The sequence below is a fragment of the Quercus robur genome, chromosome 5 (assembly GCF_932294415.1).
Source record: "Quercus robur chromosome 5, dhQueRobu3.1, whole genome shotgun sequence".
In the NCBI taxonomy this organism is placed as follows: Eukaryota; Viridiplantae; Streptophyta; class Magnoliopsida; order Fagales; family Fagaceae; genus Quercus; species Quercus robur.
In genome coordinates this window covers 32,843,484-32,858,058 of record NC_065538.1, presented here as the reverse complement: position 1 = coordinate 32,858,058, position 14,575 = coordinate 32,843,484, and the positions used below count along the sequence as shown (strand labels likewise).

The 14,575-nt window shown below is 53.2% G+C and overlaps 41 non-coding genes across 41 annotated transcripts; all 41 read left to right on the top strand.

Moving 5' to 3' along the window:
- The first annotated feature begins 99 nt into the window (after nt 1–99).
- Nucleotides 100–218, top strand: LOC126730889 (5S ribosomal RNA). Its single transcript, XR_007658155.1, has one exon. It is a non-coding gene; the product is annotated as a 5S ribosomal RNA (ribosomal RNA).
- Nucleotides 219–453: 235 nt separating this feature from the next.
- LOC126729297 (5S ribosomal RNA) lies at nt 454–572 on the top strand. Its single transcript, XR_007656624.1, has one exon. It is a non-coding gene; the product is annotated as a 5S ribosomal RNA (ribosomal RNA).
- Nucleotides 573–807: 235 nt separating this feature from the next.
- Nucleotides 808–926, top strand: LOC126729296 (5S ribosomal RNA). Its single transcript, XR_007656623.1, has one exon. It is a non-coding gene; the product is annotated as a 5S ribosomal RNA (ribosomal RNA).
- Nucleotides 927–1,161: 235 nt separating this feature from the next.
- LOC126730888 (5S ribosomal RNA) lies at nt 1,162–1,280 on the top strand. The gene has a single exon (XR_007658154.1). It is a non-coding gene; the product is annotated as a 5S ribosomal RNA (ribosomal RNA).
- A 235-nt stretch (nt 1,281–1,515) lies between these two features.
- On the top strand, nt 1,516–1,634 carry LOC126729295 (5S ribosomal RNA). Its single transcript, XR_007656622.1, has one exon. It is a non-coding gene; the product is annotated as a 5S ribosomal RNA (ribosomal RNA).
- Nucleotides 1,635–1,869: 235 nt separating this feature from the next.
- Nucleotides 1,870–1,988, top strand: LOC126729294 (5S ribosomal RNA). The gene has a single exon (XR_007656621.1). It is a non-coding gene; the product is annotated as a 5S ribosomal RNA (ribosomal RNA).
- Nucleotides 1,989–2,223: 235 nt separating this feature from the next.
- Nucleotides 2,224–2,342, top strand: LOC126729293 (5S ribosomal RNA). The gene has a single exon (XR_007656620.1). It is a non-coding gene; the product is annotated as a 5S ribosomal RNA (ribosomal RNA).
- A 235-nt stretch (nt 2,343–2,577) lies between these two features.
- On the top strand, nt 2,578–2,696 carry LOC126729292 (5S ribosomal RNA). The gene has a single exon (XR_007656619.1). It is a non-coding gene; the product is annotated as a 5S ribosomal RNA (ribosomal RNA).
- A 235-nt stretch (nt 2,697–2,931) lies between these two features.
- On the top strand, nt 2,932–3,050 carry LOC126730887 (5S ribosomal RNA). Its single transcript, XR_007658153.1, has one exon. It is a non-coding gene; the product is annotated as a 5S ribosomal RNA (ribosomal RNA).
- A 235-nt stretch (nt 3,051–3,285) lies between these two features.
- LOC126729291 (5S ribosomal RNA) lies at nt 3,286–3,404 on the top strand. Its single transcript, XR_007656618.1, has one exon. It is a non-coding gene; the product is annotated as a 5S ribosomal RNA (ribosomal RNA).
- Nucleotides 3,405–3,639: 235 nt separating this feature from the next.
- Nucleotides 3,640–3,758, top strand: LOC126729290 (5S ribosomal RNA). The gene has a single exon (XR_007656617.1). It is a non-coding gene; the product is annotated as a 5S ribosomal RNA (ribosomal RNA).
- A 235-nt stretch (nt 3,759–3,993) lies between these two features.
- Nucleotides 3,994–4,112, top strand: LOC126730886 (5S ribosomal RNA). The gene has a single exon (XR_007658152.1). It is a non-coding gene; the product is annotated as a 5S ribosomal RNA (ribosomal RNA).
- A 235-nt stretch (nt 4,113–4,347) lies between these two features.
- Nucleotides 4,348–4,466, top strand: LOC126731245 (5S ribosomal RNA). Its single transcript, XR_007658498.1, has one exon. It is a non-coding gene; the product is annotated as a 5S ribosomal RNA (ribosomal RNA).
- Nucleotides 4,467–4,701: 235 nt separating this feature from the next.
- LOC126729289 (5S ribosomal RNA) lies at nt 4,702–4,820 on the top strand. The gene has a single exon (XR_007656616.1). It is a non-coding gene; the product is annotated as a 5S ribosomal RNA (ribosomal RNA).
- A 235-nt stretch (nt 4,821–5,055) lies between these two features.
- On the top strand, nt 5,056–5,174 carry LOC126730885 (5S ribosomal RNA). The gene has a single exon (XR_007658151.1). It is a non-coding gene; the product is annotated as a 5S ribosomal RNA (ribosomal RNA).
- Nucleotides 5,175–5,409: 235 nt separating this feature from the next.
- LOC126729287 (5S ribosomal RNA) lies at nt 5,410–5,528 on the top strand. The gene has a single exon (XR_007656614.1). It is a non-coding gene; the product is annotated as a 5S ribosomal RNA (ribosomal RNA).
- A 235-nt stretch (nt 5,529–5,763) lies between these two features.
- LOC126729286 (5S ribosomal RNA) lies at nt 5,764–5,882 on the top strand. Its single transcript, XR_007656613.1, has one exon. It is a non-coding gene; the product is annotated as a 5S ribosomal RNA (ribosomal RNA).
- Nucleotides 5,883–6,117: 235 nt separating this feature from the next.
- Nucleotides 6,118–6,236, top strand: LOC126729285 (5S ribosomal RNA). Its single transcript, XR_007656612.1, has one exon. It is a non-coding gene; the product is annotated as a 5S ribosomal RNA (ribosomal RNA).
- A 235-nt stretch (nt 6,237–6,471) lies between these two features.
- On the top strand, nt 6,472–6,590 carry LOC126731415 (5S ribosomal RNA). The gene has a single exon (XR_007658662.1). It is a non-coding gene; the product is annotated as a 5S ribosomal RNA (ribosomal RNA).
- Nucleotides 6,591–6,825: 235 nt separating this feature from the next.
- On the top strand, nt 6,826–6,944 carry LOC126729284 (5S ribosomal RNA). Its single transcript, XR_007656611.1, has one exon. It is a non-coding gene; the product is annotated as a 5S ribosomal RNA (ribosomal RNA).
- Nucleotides 6,945–7,179: 235 nt separating this feature from the next.
- Nucleotides 7,180–7,298, top strand: LOC126729283 (5S ribosomal RNA). Its single transcript, XR_007656610.1, has one exon. It is a non-coding gene; the product is annotated as a 5S ribosomal RNA (ribosomal RNA).
- Nucleotides 7,299–7,533: 235 nt separating this feature from the next.
- Nucleotides 7,534–7,652, top strand: LOC126729282 (5S ribosomal RNA). Its single transcript, XR_007656609.1, has one exon. It is a non-coding gene; the product is annotated as a 5S ribosomal RNA (ribosomal RNA).
- A 235-nt stretch (nt 7,653–7,887) lies between these two features.
- On the top strand, nt 7,888–8,006 carry LOC126731414 (5S ribosomal RNA). The gene has a single exon (XR_007658661.1). It is a non-coding gene; the product is annotated as a 5S ribosomal RNA (ribosomal RNA).
- A 235-nt stretch (nt 8,007–8,241) lies between these two features.
- LOC126729281 (5S ribosomal RNA) lies at nt 8,242–8,360 on the top strand. The gene has a single exon (XR_007656608.1). It is a non-coding gene; the product is annotated as a 5S ribosomal RNA (ribosomal RNA).
- A 235-nt stretch (nt 8,361–8,595) lies between these two features.
- LOC126729280 (5S ribosomal RNA) lies at nt 8,596–8,714 on the top strand. Its single transcript, XR_007656607.1, has one exon. It is a non-coding gene; the product is annotated as a 5S ribosomal RNA (ribosomal RNA).
- Nucleotides 8,715–8,949: 235 nt separating this feature from the next.
- On the top strand, nt 8,950–9,068 carry LOC126729279 (5S ribosomal RNA). The gene has a single exon (XR_007656606.1). It is a non-coding gene; the product is annotated as a 5S ribosomal RNA (ribosomal RNA).
- A 235-nt stretch (nt 9,069–9,303) lies between these two features.
- Nucleotides 9,304–9,422, top strand: LOC126729278 (5S ribosomal RNA). Its single transcript, XR_007656605.1, has one exon. It is a non-coding gene; the product is annotated as a 5S ribosomal RNA (ribosomal RNA).
- Nucleotides 9,423–9,657: 235 nt separating this feature from the next.
- Nucleotides 9,658–9,776, top strand: LOC126731413 (5S ribosomal RNA). The gene has a single exon (XR_007658660.1). It is a non-coding gene; the product is annotated as a 5S ribosomal RNA (ribosomal RNA).
- Nucleotides 9,777–10,011: 235 nt separating this feature from the next.
- LOC126729276 (5S ribosomal RNA) lies at nt 10,012–10,130 on the top strand. The gene has a single exon (XR_007656603.1). It is a non-coding gene; the product is annotated as a 5S ribosomal RNA (ribosomal RNA).
- A 235-nt stretch (nt 10,131–10,365) lies between these two features.
- LOC126730883 (5S ribosomal RNA) lies at nt 10,366–10,484 on the top strand. Its single transcript, XR_007658149.1, has one exon. It is a non-coding gene; the product is annotated as a 5S ribosomal RNA (ribosomal RNA).
- A 235-nt stretch (nt 10,485–10,719) lies between these two features.
- LOC126729275 (5S ribosomal RNA) lies at nt 10,720–10,838 on the top strand. The gene has a single exon (XR_007656602.1). It is a non-coding gene; the product is annotated as a 5S ribosomal RNA (ribosomal RNA).
- Nucleotides 10,839–11,073: 235 nt separating this feature from the next.
- Nucleotides 11,074–11,192, top strand: LOC126729274 (5S ribosomal RNA). The gene has a single exon (XR_007656601.1). It is a non-coding gene; the product is annotated as a 5S ribosomal RNA (ribosomal RNA).
- A 235-nt stretch (nt 11,193–11,427) lies between these two features.
- On the top strand, nt 11,428–11,546 carry LOC126729272 (5S ribosomal RNA). The gene has a single exon (XR_007656600.1). It is a non-coding gene; the product is annotated as a 5S ribosomal RNA (ribosomal RNA).
- A 235-nt stretch (nt 11,547–11,781) lies between these two features.
- LOC126731412 (5S ribosomal RNA) lies at nt 11,782–11,900 on the top strand. The gene has a single exon (XR_007658659.1). It is a non-coding gene; the product is annotated as a 5S ribosomal RNA (ribosomal RNA).
- Nucleotides 11,901–12,135: 235 nt separating this feature from the next.
- Nucleotides 12,136–12,254, top strand: LOC126729271 (5S ribosomal RNA). The gene has a single exon (XR_007656599.1). It is a non-coding gene; the product is annotated as a 5S ribosomal RNA (ribosomal RNA).
- Nucleotides 12,255–12,489: 235 nt separating this feature from the next.
- Nucleotides 12,490–12,608, top strand: LOC126729269 (5S ribosomal RNA). The gene has a single exon (XR_007656597.1). It is a non-coding gene; the product is annotated as a 5S ribosomal RNA (ribosomal RNA).
- A 235-nt stretch (nt 12,609–12,843) lies between these two features.
- On the top strand, nt 12,844–12,962 carry LOC126729268 (5S ribosomal RNA). Its single transcript, XR_007656596.1, has one exon. It is a non-coding gene; the product is annotated as a 5S ribosomal RNA (ribosomal RNA).
- A 235-nt stretch (nt 12,963–13,197) lies between these two features.
- On the top strand, nt 13,198–13,316 carry LOC126731411 (5S ribosomal RNA). Its single transcript, XR_007658658.1, has one exon. It is a non-coding gene; the product is annotated as a 5S ribosomal RNA (ribosomal RNA).
- A 235-nt stretch (nt 13,317–13,551) lies between these two features.
- On the top strand, nt 13,552–13,670 carry LOC126729267 (5S ribosomal RNA). The gene has a single exon (XR_007656595.1). It is a non-coding gene; the product is annotated as a 5S ribosomal RNA (ribosomal RNA).
- A 235-nt stretch (nt 13,671–13,905) lies between these two features.
- Nucleotides 13,906–14,024, top strand: LOC126731394 (5S ribosomal RNA). Its single transcript, XR_007658641.1, has one exon. It is a non-coding gene; the product is annotated as a 5S ribosomal RNA (ribosomal RNA).
- A 235-nt stretch (nt 14,025–14,259) lies between these two features.
- Nucleotides 14,260–14,378, top strand: LOC126729266 (5S ribosomal RNA). Its single transcript, XR_007656594.1, has one exon. It is a non-coding gene; the product is annotated as a 5S ribosomal RNA (ribosomal RNA).
- The last annotated feature ends 197 nt before the right edge of the window (nt 14,379–14,575 follow it).

Genomic DNA, 14,575 nt, shown 5'->3' with positions numbered 1-14,575 from the left:
GGCGGCGATCTGGAAATGCCCTCGGGCTGCAGCTCCCTGGTGTTAGAGTCCATCGCTGCATTCGGATCCTTTATAAGGATTTAACGCGCTTATGCTGATGGGTGCGATCATACCAACACTAATGCACCGGATCCCATCAGAACTCCGCAGTTAAGCGTGTTTGGGCGAGAGTAGTACTAGGATGGGTGACCTCCGGGGAAGTCCTCGTGTTGCACCCCTCTCTTTTTCTTCGGATTTTTTTTTTTTGTCGCCGGGCTTACCGTTTACGGCGGTCCAGCACGCTCGCTTCGTAGGCTTAGTCTGCCCCAGGCCAAAAATACGAGCCGCTGATCTCGTTTTGGGTGCTGATTTGGTGGCGGCGATCTGGAAATGCCCTCGGGCTGCAGCTCCCTGGTGTTAGAGTGCATCGCTGCATTCGGATCCTTTATAAGGATTTAACGCGCTTATGCTGATGGGTGCGATCATACCAACACTAATGCACCGGATCCCATCAGAACTCCGCAGTTAAGCGTGTTTGGGCGAGAGTAGTACTAGGATGGGTGACCTCCTGGGAAGTCCTCGTGTTGCACCCCTCTCTTTTTCTTCGGATTTTTTTTTTTTGTCGCCGGGCTTACCGTTTACGGCGGTCCAGCACGCTCGCTTCGTAGGCTTAGTCTGCCCCAGGCCAAAAATACGAGCCGCTGATCTCGTTTTGGGTGCTGATTTGGTGGCGGCGATCTAGAAATGCCCTCGGGCTGCAGCTCCCTGGTGTTAGAGTGCATCGCTGCATTCGGATCCTTTATAAGGATTTAACGCGCTTATGCTGATGGGTGCGATCATACCAACACTAATGCACCGGATCCCATCAGAACTCCGCAGTTAAGCGTGTTTGGGCGAGAGTAGTACTAGGATGGGTGACCTCCTGGGAAGTCCTCGTGTTGCACCCCTCTCTTTTTCTTCGGATTTTTTTTTTTTGTCGCCGGGCTTACCGTTTACGGCGGTCCAGCACGCTCGCTTCGTAGGCTTAGTCTGCCCCAGGCCAAAAATACGAGCCGCTGATCTCGTTTTGGGTGCTGATTTGGTGGCGGCGATCTGGAAATGCCCTCGGGCTGCAGCTCCCTGGTGTTAGAGTGCATCGCTGCATTCGGATCCTTTATAAGGATTTAACGCGCTTATGCTGATGGGTGCGATCATACCAACACTAATGCACCGGATCCCATCAGAACTCCGCAGTTAAGCGTGTTTGGGCGAGAGTAGTACTAGGATGGGTGACCTCCGGGGAAGTCCTCGTGTTGCACCCCTCTCTTTTTCTTCGGATTTTTTTTTTTTGTCGCCGGGCTTACCGTTTACGGCGGTCCAGCACGCTCGCTTCGTAGGCTTAGTCTGCCCCAGGCCAAAAATACGAGCCGCTGATCTCGTTTTGGGTGCTGATTTGGTGGCGGCGATCTGGAAATGCCCTCGGGCTGCAGCTCCCTGGTGTTAGAGTGCATCGCTGCATTCGGATCCTTTATAAGGATTTAACGCGCTTATGCTGATGGGTGCGATCATACCAACACTAATGCACCGGATCCCATCAGAACTCCGCAGTTAAGCGTGTTTGGGCGAGAGTAGTACTAGGATGGGTGACCTCCTGGGAAGTCCTCGTGTTGCACCCCTCTCTTTTTCTTCGGATTTTTTTTTTTTGTCGCCGGGCTTACCGTTTACGGCGGTCCAGCACGCTCGCTTCGTAGGCTTAGTCTGCCCCAGGCCAAAAATACGAGCCGCTGATCTCGTTTTGGGTGCTGATTTGGTGGCGGCGATCTGGAAATGCCCTCGGGCTGCAGCTCCCTGGTGTTAGAGTGCATCGCTGCATTCGGATCCTTTATAAGGATTTAACGCGCTTATGCTGATGGGTGCGATCATACCAACACTAATGCACCGGATCCCATCAGAACTCCGCAGTTAAGCGTGTTTGGGCGAGAGTAGTACTAGGATGGGTGACCTCCTGGGAAGTCCTCGTGTTGCACCCCTCTCTTTTTCTTCGGATTTTTTTTTTTTGTCGCCGGGCTTACCGTTTACGGCGGTCCAGCACGCTCGCTTCGTAGGCTTAGTCTGCCCCAGGCCAAAAATACGAGCCGCTGATCTCGTTTTGGGTGCTGATTTGGTGGCGGCGATCTGGAAATGCCCTCGGGCTGCAGCTCCCTGGTGTTAGAGTGCATCGCTGCATTCGGATCCTTTATAAGGATTTAACGCGCTTATGCTGATGGGTGCGATCATACCAACACTAATGCACCGGATCCCATCAGAACTCCGCAGTTAAGCGTGTTTGGGCGAGAGTAGTACTAGGATGGGTGACCTCCTGGGAAGTCCTCGTGTTGCACCCCTCTCTTTTTCTTCGGATTTTTTTTTTTTGTCGCCGGGCTTACCGTTTACGGCGGTCCAGCACGCTCGCTTCGTAGGCTTAGTCTGCCCCAGGCCAAAAATACGAGCCGCTGATCTCGTTTTGGGTGCTGATTTGGTGGCGGCGATCTAGAAATGCCCTCGGGCTGCAGCTCCCTGGTGTTAGAGTGCATCGCTGCATTCGGATCCTTTATAAGGATTTAACGCGCTTATGCTGATGGGTGCGATCATACCAACACTAATGCACCGGATCCCATCAGAACTCCGCAGTTAAGCGTGTTTGGGCGAGAGTAGTACTAGGATGGGTGACCTCCTGGGAAGTCCTCGTGTTGCACCCCTCTCTTTTTCTTCGGATTTTTTTTTTTTGTCGCCGGGCTTACCGTTTACGGCGGTCCAGCACGCTCGCTTCGTAGGCTTAGTCTGCCCCAGGCCAAAAATACGAGCCGCTGATCTCGTTTTGGGTGCTGATTTGGTGGCGGCGATCTGGAAATGCCCTCGGGCTGCAGCTCCCTGGTGTTAGAGTGCATCGCTGCATTCGGATCCTTTATAAGGATTTAACGCGCTTATGCTGATGGGTGCGATCATACCAACACTAATGCACCGGATCCCATCAGAACTCCGCAGTTAAGCGTGTTTGGGCGAGAGTAGTACTAGGATGGGTGACCTCCGGGGAAGTCCTCGTGTTGCACCCCTCTCTTTTTCTTCGGATTTTTTTTTTTTGTCGCCGGGCTTACCGTTTACGGCGGTCCAGCACGCTCGCTTCGTAGGCTTAGTCTGCCCCAGGCCAAAAATACGAGCCGCTGATCTCGTTTTGGGTGCTGATTTGGTGGCGGCGATCTGGAAATGCCCTCGGGCTGCAGCTCCCTGGTGTTAGAGTGCATCGCTGCATTCGGATCCTTTATAAGGATTTAACGCGCTTATGCTGATGGGTGCGATCATACCAACACTAATGCACCGGATCCCATCAGAACTCCGCAGTTAAGCGTGTTTGGGCGAGAGTAGTACTAGGATGGGTGACCTCCTGGGAAGTCCTCGTGTTGCACCCCTCTCTTTTTCTTCTGATTTTTTTTTTTTGTCGCCGGGCTTACCGTTTACGGCGGTCCAGCACGCTCGCTTCGTAGGCTTAGTCTGCCCCAGGCCAAAAATACGAGCCGCTGATCTCGTTTTGGGTGCTGATTTGGTGGCGGCGATCTGGAAATGCCCTCGGGCTGCAGCTCCCTGGTGTTAGAGTGCATCGCTGCATTCGGATCCTTTATAAGGATTTAACGCGCTTATGCTGATGGGTGCGATCATACCAACACTAATGCACCGGATCCCATCAGAACTCCGCAGTTAAGCGTGTTTGGGCGAGAGTAGTACTAGGATGGGTGACCTCCTGGGAAGTCCTCGTGTTGCACCCCTCTCTTTTTCTTCGGATTTTTTTTTTTTGTCGCCGGGCTTACCGTTTACGGCGGTCCAGCACGCTCGCTTCGTAGGCTTAGTCTGCCCCAGGCCAAAAATACGAGCCGCTGATCTCGTTTTGGGTGCTGATTTGGTGGCGGCGATCTGGAAATGCCCTCGGGCTGCAGCTCCCTGGTGTTAGAGTGCATCGCTGCATTCGGATCCTTTATAAGGATTTAACGCGCTTATGCTGATGGGTGCGATCATACCAACACTAATGCACCGGATCCCATCAGAACTCCGCAGTTAAGCGTGTTTGGGCGAGAGTAGTACTAGGATGGGTGACCTCCGGGGAAGTCCTCGTGTTGCACCCCTCTCTTTTTCTTCGGATTTTTTTTTTTTGTCGCCGGGCTTACCGTTTACGGCGGTCCAGCACGCTCGCTTCGTAGGCTTAGTCTGCCCCAGGCCAAAAATACGAGCCGCTGATCTCGTTTTGGGTGCTGATTTGGTGGCGGCGATCTGGAAATGCCCTCGGGCTGCAGCTCCCTGGTGTTAGAGTGCATCGCTGCATTCGGATCCTTTATAAGGATTTAACGCGCTTATGCTGATGGGTGCGATCATACCAACACTAATGCACCGGATCCCATCAGAACTCCGCAGTTAAGCGTGTTTGGGCGAGAGTAGTACTAGGATGGGTGACCTCCTCGGAAGTCCTCGTGTTGCACCCCTCTCTTTTTCTTCGGATTTTTTTTTTTTGTCGCCGGGCTTACCGTTTACGGCGGTCCAGCACGCTCGCTTCGTAGGCTTAGTCTGCCCCAGGCCAAAAATACGAGCCGCTGATCTCGTTTTGGGTGCTGATTTGGTGGCGGCGATCTGGAAATGCCCTCGGGCTGCAGCTCCCTGGTGTTAGAGTGCATCGCTGCATTCGGATCCTTTATAAGGATTTAACGCGCTTATGCTGATGGGTGCGATCATACCAACACTAATGCACCGGATCCCATCAGAACTCCGCAGTTAAGCGTGTTTGGGCGAGAGTAGTACTAGGATGGGTGACCTCCTGGGAAGTCCTCGTGTTGCACCCCTCTCTTTTTCTTCGGATTTTTTTTTTTTGTCGCCGGGCTTACCGTTTACGGCGGTCCAGCACGCTCGCTTCGTAGGCTTATTCTGCCCCAGGCCAAAAATACGAGCCGCTGATCTCGTTTTGGGTGCTGATTTGGTGGCGGCGATCTGGAAATGCCCTCGGGCTGCAGCTCCCTGGTGTTAGAGTCCATCGCTGCATTCGGATCCTTTATAAGGATTTAACGCGCTTATGCTGATGGGTGCGATCATACCAACACTAATGCACCGGATCCCATCAGAACTCCGCAGTTAAGCGTGTTTGGGCGAGAGTAGTACTAGGATGGGTGACCTCCGGGGAAGTCCTCGTGTTGCACCCCTCTCTTTTTCTTCGGATTTTTTTTTTTTGTCGCCGGGCTTACCGTTTACGGCGGTCCAGCACGCTCGCTTCGTAGGCTTAGTCTGCCCCAGGCCAAAAATACGAGCCGCTGATCTCGTTTTGGGTGCTGATTTGGTGGCGGCGATCTGGAAATGCCCTCGGGCTGCAGCTCCCTGGTGTTAGAGTGCATCGCTGCATTCGGATCCTTTATAAGGATTTAACGCGCTTATGCTGATGGGTGCGATCATACCAACACTAATGCACCGGATCCCATCAGAACTCCGCAGTTAAGCGTGTTTGGGCGAGAGTAGTACTAGGATGGGTGACCTCCTGGGAAGTCCTCGTGTTGCACCCCTCTCTTTTTCTTCGGATTTTTTTTTTTTGTCGCCGGGCTTACCGTTTACGGCGGTCCAGCACGCTCGCTTCGTAGGCTTAGTCTGCCCCAGGCCAAAAATACGAGCCGCTGATCTCGTTTTGGGTGCTGATTTGGTGGCGGCGATCTGGAAATGCCCTCGGGCTGCAGCTCCCTGGTGTTAGAGTGCATCGCTGCATTCGGATCCTTTATAAGGATTTAACGCGCTTATGCTGATGGGTGCGATCATACCAACACTAATGCACCGGATCCCATCAGAACTCCGCAGTTAAGCGTGTTTGGGCGAGAGTAGTACTAGGATGGGTGACCTCCTGGGAAGTCCTCGTGTTGCACCCCTCTCTTTTTCTTCGGATTTTTTTTTTTTGTCGCCGGGCTTACCGTTTACGGCGGTCCAGCACGCTCGCTTCGTAGGCTTAGTCTGCCCCAGGCCAAAAATACGAGCCGCTGATCTCGTTTTGGGTGCTGATTTGGTGGCGGCGATCTGGAAATGCCCTCGGGCTGCAGCTCCCTGGTGTTAGAGTGCATCGCTGCATTCGGATCCTTTATAAGGATTTAACGCGCTTATGCTGATGGGTGCGATCATACCAACACTAATGCACCGGATCCCATCAGAACTCCGCAGTTAAGCGTGTTTGGGCGAGAGTAGTACTAGGATGGGTGACCTCCTGGGAAGTCCTCGTGTTGCACCCCTCTCTTTTTCTTCGGATTTTTTTTTTTTGTCGCCGGGCTTACCGTTTACGGCGGTCCAGCACGCTCGCTTCGTAGGCTTAGTCTGCCCCAGGCCAAAAATACGAGCCGCTGATCTCGTTTTGGGTGCTGATTTGGTGGCGGCGATCTGGAAATGCCCTCGGGCTGCAGCTCCCTGGTGTTAGAGTCCATCGCTGCATTCGGATCCTTTATAAGGATTTAACGCGCTTATGCTGATGGGTGCGATCATACCAACACTAATGCACCGGATCCCATCAGAACTCCGCAGTTAAGCGTGTTTGGGCGAGAGTAGTACTAGGATGGGTGACCTCCGGGGAGGTCCTCGTGTTGCACCCCTCTCTTTTTCTTCGGATTTTTTTTTTTTGTCGCCGGGCTTACCGTTTACGGCGGTCCAGCACGCTCGCTTCGTAGGCTTAGTCTGCCCCAGGCCAAAAATACGAGCCGCTGATCTCGTTTTGGGTGCTGATTTGGTGGCGGCGATCTGGAAATGCCCTCGGGCTGCAGCTCCCTGGTGTTAGAGTGCATCGCTGCATTCGGATCCTTTATAAGGATTTAACGCGCTTATGCTGATGGGTGCGATCATACCAACACTAATGCACCGGATCCCATCAGAACTCCGCAGTTAAGCGTGTTTGGGCGAGAGTAGTACTAGGATGGGTGACCTCCTGGGAAGTCCTCGTGTTGCACCCCTCTCTTTTTCTTCGGATTTTTTTTTTTTGTCGCCGGGCTTACCGTTTACGGCGGTCCAGCACGCTCGCTTCGTAGGCTTAGTCTGCCCCAGGCCAAAAATACGAGCCGCTGATCTCGTTTTGGGTGCTGATTTGGTGGCGGCGATCTGGAAATGCCCTCGGGCTGCAGCTCCCTGGTGTTAGAGTGCATCGCTGCATTCGGATCCTTTATAAGGATTTAACGCGCTTATGCTGATGGGTGCGATCATACCAACACTAATGCACCGGATCCCATCAGAACTCCGCAGTTAAGCGTGTTTGGGCGAGAGTAGTACTAGGATGGGTGACCTCCTGGGAAGTCCTCGTGTTGCACCCCTCTCTTTTTCTTCGGATTTTTTTTTTTTGTCGCCGGGCTTACCGTTTACGGCGGTCCAGCACGCTCGCTTCGTAGGCTTAGTCTGCCCCAGGCCAAAAATACGAGCCGCTGATCTCGTTTTGGGTGCTGATTTGGTGGCGGCGATCTGGAAATGCCCTCGGGCTGCAGCTCCCTGGTGTTAGAGTGCATCGCTGCATTCGGATCCTTTATAAGGATTTAACGCGCTTATGCTGATGGGTGCGATCATACCAACACTAATGCACCGGATCCCATCAGAACTCCGCAGTTAAGCGTGTTTGGGCGAGAGTAGTACTAGGATGGGTGACCTCCTGGGAAGTCCTCGTGTTGCACCCCTCTCTTTTTCTTCGGATTTTTTTTTTTTGTCGCCGGGCTTACCGTTTACGGCGGTCCAGCACGCTCGCTTCGTAGGCTTAGTCTGCCCCAGGCCAAAAATACGAGCCGCTGATCTCGTTTTGGGTGCTGATTTGGTGGCGGCGATCTGGAAATGCCCTCGGGCTGCAGCTCCCTGGTGTTAGAGTCCATCGCTGCATTCGGATCCTTTATAAGGATTTAACGCGCTTATGCTGATGGGTGCGATCATACCAACACTAATGCACCGGATCCCATCAGAACTCCGCAGTTAAGCGTGTTTGGGCGAGAGTAGTACTAGGATGGGTGACCTCCGGGGAGGTCCTCGTGTTGCACCCCTCTCTTTTTCTTCGGATTTTTTTTTTTTGTCGCCGGGCTTACCGTTTACGGCGGTCCAGCACGCTCGCTTCGTAGGCTTAGTCTGCCCCAGGCCAAAAATACGAGCCGCTGATCTCGTTTTGGGTGCTGATTTGGTGGCGGCGATCTGGAAATGCCCTCGGGCTGCAGCTCCCTGGTGTTAGAGTGCATCGCTGCATTCGGATCCTTTATAAGGATTTAACGCGCTTATGCTGATGGGTGCGATCATACCAACACTAATGCACCGGATCCCATCAGAACTCCGCAGTTAAGCGTGTTTGGGCGAGAGTAGTACTAGGATGGGTGACCTCCTGGGAAGTCCTCGTGTTGCACCCCTCTCTTTTTCTTCGGATTTTTTTTTTTTGTCGCCGGGCTTACCGTTTACGGCGGTCCAGCACGCTCGCTTCGTAGGCTTAGTCTGCCCCAGGCCAAAAATACGAGCCGCTGATCTCGTTTTGGGTGCTGATTTGGTGGCGGCGATCTGGAAATGCCCTCGGGCTGCAGCTCCCTGGTGTTAGAGTGCATCGCTGCATTCGGATCCTTTATAAGGATTTAACGCGCTTATGCTGATGGGTGCGATCATACCAACACTAATGCACCGGATCCCATCAGAACTCCGCAGTTAAGCGTGTTTGGGCGAGAGTAGTACTAGGATGGGTGACCTCCTGGGAAGTCCTCGTGTTGCACCCCTCTCTTTTTCTTCGGATTTTTTTTTTTTGTCGCCGGGCTTACCGTTTACGGCGGTCCAGCACGCTCGCTTCGTAGGCTTAGTCTGCCCCAGGCCAAAAATACGAGCCGCTGATCTCGTTTTGGGTGCTGATTTGGTGGCGGCGATCTGGAAATGCCCTCGGGCTGCAGCTCCCTGGTGTTAGAGTGCATCGCTGCATTCGGATCCTTTATAAGGATTTAACGCGCTTATGCTGATGGGTGCGATCATACCAACACTAATGCACCGGATCCCATCAGAACTCCGCAGTTAAGCGTGTTTGGGCGAGAGTAGTACTAGGATGGGTGACCTCCTGGGAAGTCCTCGTGTTGCACCCCTCTCTTTTTCTTCGGATTTTTTTTTTTTGTCGCCGGGCTTACCGTTTACGGCGGTCCAGCACGCTCGCTTCGTAGGCTTAGTCTGCCCCAGGCCAAAAATACGAGCCGCTGATCTCGTTTTGGGTGCTGATTTGGTGGCGGCGATCTGGAAATGCCCTCGGGCTGCAGCTCCCTGGTGTTAGAGTGCATCGCTGCATTCGGATCCTTTATAAGGATTTAACGCGCTTATGCTGATGGGTGCGATCATACCAACACTAATGCACCGGATCCCATCAGAACTCCGCAGTTAAGCGTGTTTGGGCGAGAGTAGTACTAGGATGGGTGACCTCCTGGGAAGTCCTCGTGTTGCACCCCTCTCTTTTTCTTCGGATTTTTTTTTTTTGTCGCCGGGCTTACCGTTTACGGCGGTCCAGCACGCTCGCTTCGTAGGCTTAGTCTGCCCCAGGCCAAAAATACGAGCCGCTGATCTCGTTTTGGGTGCTGATTTGGTGGCGGCGATCTGGAAATGCCCTCGGGCTGCAGCTCCCTGGTGTTAGAGTGCATCGCTGCATTCGGATCCTTTATAAGGATTTAACGCGCTTATGCTGATGGGTGCGATCATACCAACACTAATGCACCGGATCCCATCAGAACTCCGCAGTTAAGCGTGTTTGGGCGAGAGTAGTACTAGGATGGGTGACCTCCGGGGAGGTCCTCGTGTTGCACCCCTCTCTTTTTCTTCGGATTTTTTTTTTTTGTCGCCGGGCTTACCGTTTACGGCGGTCCAGCACGCTCGCTTCGTAGGCTTAGTCTGCCCCAGGCCAAAAATACGAGCCGCTGATCTCGTTTTGGGTGCTGATTTGGTGGCGGCGATCTGGAAATGCCCTCGGGCTGCAGCTCCCTGGTGTTAGAGTGCATCGCTGCATTCGGATCCTTTATAAGGATTTAACGCGCTTATGCTGATGGGTGCGATCATACCAACACTAATGCACCGGATCCCATCAGAACTCCGCAGTTAAGCGTGTTTGGGCGAGAGTAGTACTAGGATGGGTGACCTCCTGGGAAGTCCTCGTGTTGCACCCCTCTCTTTTTCTTCGGATTTTTTTTTTTTGTCGCCGGGCTTACCGTTTACGGCGGTCCAGCACGCTCGCTTCGTAGGCTTAGTCTGCCCCAGGCCAAAAATACGAGCCGCTGATCTCGTTTTGGGTGCTGATTTGGTGGCGGCGATCTGGAAATGCCCTCGGGCTGCAGCTCCCTGGTGTTAGAGTCCATCGCTGCATTCGGATCCTTTATAAGGATTTAACGCGCTTATGCTGATGGGTGCGATCATACCAACACTAATGCACCGGATCCCATCAGAACTCCGCAGTTAAGCGTGTTTGGGCGAGAGTAGTACTAGGATGGGTGACCTCCGGGGAAGTCCTCGTGTTGCACCCCTCTCTTTTTCTTCGGATTTTTTTTTTTTGTCGCCGGGCTTACCGTTTACGGCGGTCCAGCACGCTCGCTTCGTAGGCTTAGTCTGCCCCAGGCCAAAAATACGAGCCGCTGATCTCGTTTTGGGTGCTGATTTGGTGGCGGCGATCTGGAAATGCCCTCGGGCTGCAGCTCCCTGGTGTTAGAGTGCATCGCTGCATTCGGATCCTTTATAAGGATTTAACGCGCTTATGCTGATGGGTGCGATCATACCAACACTAATGCACCGGATCCCATCAGAACTCCGCAGTTAAGCGTGTTTGGGCGAGAGTAGTACTAGGATGGGTGACCTCCTGGGAAGTCCTCGTGTTGCACCCCTCTCTTTTTCTTCGGATTTTTTTTTTTTGTCGCCGGGCTTACCGTTTACGGCGGTCCAGCACGCTCGCTTCGTAGGCTTAGTCTGCCCCAGGCCAAAAATACGAGCCGCTGATCTCGTTTTGGGTGCTGATTTGGTGGCGGCGATCTGGAAATGCCCTCGGGCTGCAGCTCCCTGGTGTTAGAGTGCATCGCTGCATTCGGATCCTTTATAAGGATTTAACGCGCTTATGCTGATGGGTGCGATCATACCAACACTAATGCACCGGATCCCATCAGAACTCCGCAGTTAAGCGTGTTTGGGCGAGAGTAGTACTAGGATGGGTGACCTCCTGGGAAGTCCTCGTGTTGCACCCCTCTCTTTTTCTTCGGATTTTTTTTTTTTGTCGCCGGGCTTACCGTTTACGGCGGTCCAGCACGCTCGCTTCGTAGGCTTAGTCTGCCCCAGGCCAAAAATACGAGCCGCTGATCTCGTTTTGGGTGCTGATTTGGTGGCGGCGATCTGGAAATGCCCTCGGGCTGCAGCTCCCTGGTGTTAGAGTGCATCGCTGCATTCGGATCCTTTATAAGGATTTAACGCGCTTATGCTGATGGGTGCGATCATACCAACACTAATGCACCGGATCCCATCAGAACTCCGCAGTTAAGCGTGTTTGGGCGAGAGTAGTACTAGGATGGGTGACCTCCTGGGAAGTCCTCGTGTTGCACCCCTCTCTTTTTCTTCGGATTTTTTTTTTTTGTCGCCGGGCTTACCGTTTACGGCGGTCCAGCACGCTCGCTTCGTAGGCTTAGTCTGCCCCAGGCCAAAAATACGAGCCGCTGATCTCGTTTTGGGTGCTGATTTGGTGGCGGCGATCTGGAAATGCCCTCGGGCTGCAGCTCCCTGGTGTTAGAGTCCATCGCTGCATTCGGATCCTTTATAAGGATTTAACGCGCTTATGCTGATGGGTGCGATCATACCAACACTAATGCACCGGATCCCATCAGAACTCCGCAGTTAAGCGTGTTTGGGCGAGAGTAGTACTAGGATGGGTGACCTCCGGGGAGGTCCTCGTGTTGCACCCCTCTCTTTTTCTTCGGATTTTTTTTTTTTGTCGCCGGGCTTACCGTTTACGGCGGTCCAGCACGCTCGCTTCGTAGGCTTAGTCTGCCCCAGGCCAAAAATACGAGCCGCTGATCTCGTTTTGGGTGCTGATTTGGTGGCGGCGATCTGGAAATGCCCTCGGGCTGCAGCTCCCTGGTGTTAGAGTGCATCGCTGCATTCGGATCCTTTATAAGGATTTAACGCGCTTATGCTGATGGGTGCGATCATACCAACACTAATGCACCGGATCCCATCAGAACTCCGCAGTTAAGCGTGTTTGGGCGAGAGTAGTACTAGGATGGGTGACCTCCTGGGAAGTCCTCGTGTTGCACCCCTCTCTTTTTCTTCGGATTTTTTTTTTTTGTCGCCGGGCTTACCGTTTACGGCGGTCCAGCACGCTCGCTTCGTAGGCTTAGTCTGCCCCAGGCCAAAAATACGAGCCGCTGATCTCGTTTTGGGTGCTGATTTGGTGGCGGCGATCTGGAAATGCCCTCGGGCTGCAGCTCCCTGGTGTTAGAGTGCATCGCTGCATTCGGATCCTTTATAAGGATTTAACGCGCTTATGCTGATGGGTGCGATCATACCAACACTAATGCACCGGATCCCATCAGAACTCCGCAGTTAAGCGTGTTTGGGCGAGAGTAGTACTAGGATGGGTGACCTCCTGGGAAGTCCTCGTGTTGCACCCCTCTCTTTTTCTTCGGATTTTTTTTTTTTGTCGCCGGGCTTACCGTTTACGGCGGTCCAGCACGCTCGCTTCGTAGGCTTAGTCTGCCCCAGGCCAAAAATACGAGCCGCTGATCTCGTTTTGGGTGCTGATTTGGTGGCGGCGATCTGGAAATGCCCTCGGGCTGCAGCTCCCTGGTGTTAGAGTGCATCGCTGCATTCGGATCCTTTATAAGGATTTAACGCGCTTATGCTGATGGGTGCGATCATACCAACACTAATGCACCGGATCCCATCAGAACTCCGCAGTTAAGCGTGTTTGGGCGAGAGTAGTACTAGGATGGGTGACCTCCTGGGAAGTCCTCGTGTTGCACCCCTCTCTTTTTCTTCGGATTTTTTTTTTTTGTCGCCGGGCTTACCGTTTACGGCGGTCCAGCACGCTCGCTTCGTAGGCTTAGTCTGCCCCAGGCCAAAAATACGAGCCGCTGATCTCGTTTTGGGTGCTGATTTGGTGGCGGCGATCTGGAAATGCCCTCGGGCTGCAGCTCCCTGGTGTTAGAGTCCATCGCTGCATTCGGATCCTTTATAAGGATTTAACGCGCTTATGCTGATGGGTGCGATCATACCAACACTAATGCACCGGATCCCATCAGAACTCCGCAGTTAAGCGTGTTTGGGCGAGAGTAGTACTAGGATGGGTGACCTCCGGGGAGGTCCTCGTGTTGCACCCCTCTCTTTTTCTTCGGATTTTTTTTTTTTGTCGCCGGGCTTACCGTTTACGGCGGTCCAGCACGCTCGCTTCGTAGGCTTAGTCTGCCCCAGGCCAAAAATACGAGCCGCTGATCTCGTTTTGGGTGCTGATTTGGTGGCGGCGATCTGGAAATGCCCTCGGGCTGCAGCTCCCTGGTGTTAGAGTGCATCGCTGCATTCGGATCCTTTATAAGGATTTAACGCGCTTATGCTGATGGGTGCGATCATACCAACACTAATGCACCGGATCCCATCAGAACTCCGCAGTTAAGCGTGTTTGGGCGAGAGTAGTACTAGGATGGGTGACCTCCTGGGAAGTCCTCGTGTTGCACCCCTCTCTTTTTCTTCGGATTTTTTTTTTTTGTCGCCGGGCTTACCGTTTACGGCGGTCCAGCACGCTCGCTTCGTAGGCTTAGTCTGCCCCAGGCCAAAAATACGAGCCGCTGATCTCGTTTTGGGTGCTGATTTGGTGGCGGCGATCTGGAAATGCCCTCGGGCTGCAGCTCCCTGGTGTTAGAGTGCATCGCTGCATTCGGATCCTTTATAAGGATTTAACGCGCTTATGCTGATGGGTGCGATCATACCAACACTAATGCACCGGATCCTATCAGAACTCCGCAGTTAAGCGTGTTTGGGCGAGAGTAGTACTAGGATGGGTGACCTCCTGGGAAGTCCTCGTGTTGCACCCCTCTCTTTTTCTTCGGATTTTTTTTTTTTGTCGCCGGGCTTACCGTTTACGGCGGTCCAGCACGCTCGCTTCGTAGGCTTAGTCTGCCCCAGGCCAAAAATACGAGCCGCTGATCTCGTTTTGGGTGCTGATTTGGTGGCGGCGATCTGGAAATGCCCTCGGGCTGCAGCTCCCTGGTGTTAGAGTGCATCGCTGCATTCGGATCCTTTATAAGGATTTAACGCGCTTATGCTGATGGGTGCGATCATACCAACACTAATGCACCGGATCCCATCAGAACTCCGCAGTTAAGCGTGTTTGGGCGAGAGTAGTACTAGGATGGGTGACCTCCTGGGAAGTCCTCGTGTTGCACCCCTCTCTTTTTCTTCGGATTTTTTTTTTTTGTCGCCGGGCTTACCGTTTACGGCGGTCCAGCACGCTCGCTTCGTAGGCTTAGTCTGCCCCAGGCCAAAAATACGAGCCGCTGATCTCGTTTTGGGTGCTGATTTGGTGGCGGCGATCTGGAAATGCCCTCGGGCTGCAGCTCCCTGGTGTTAGAGTGCATCGCTGCAT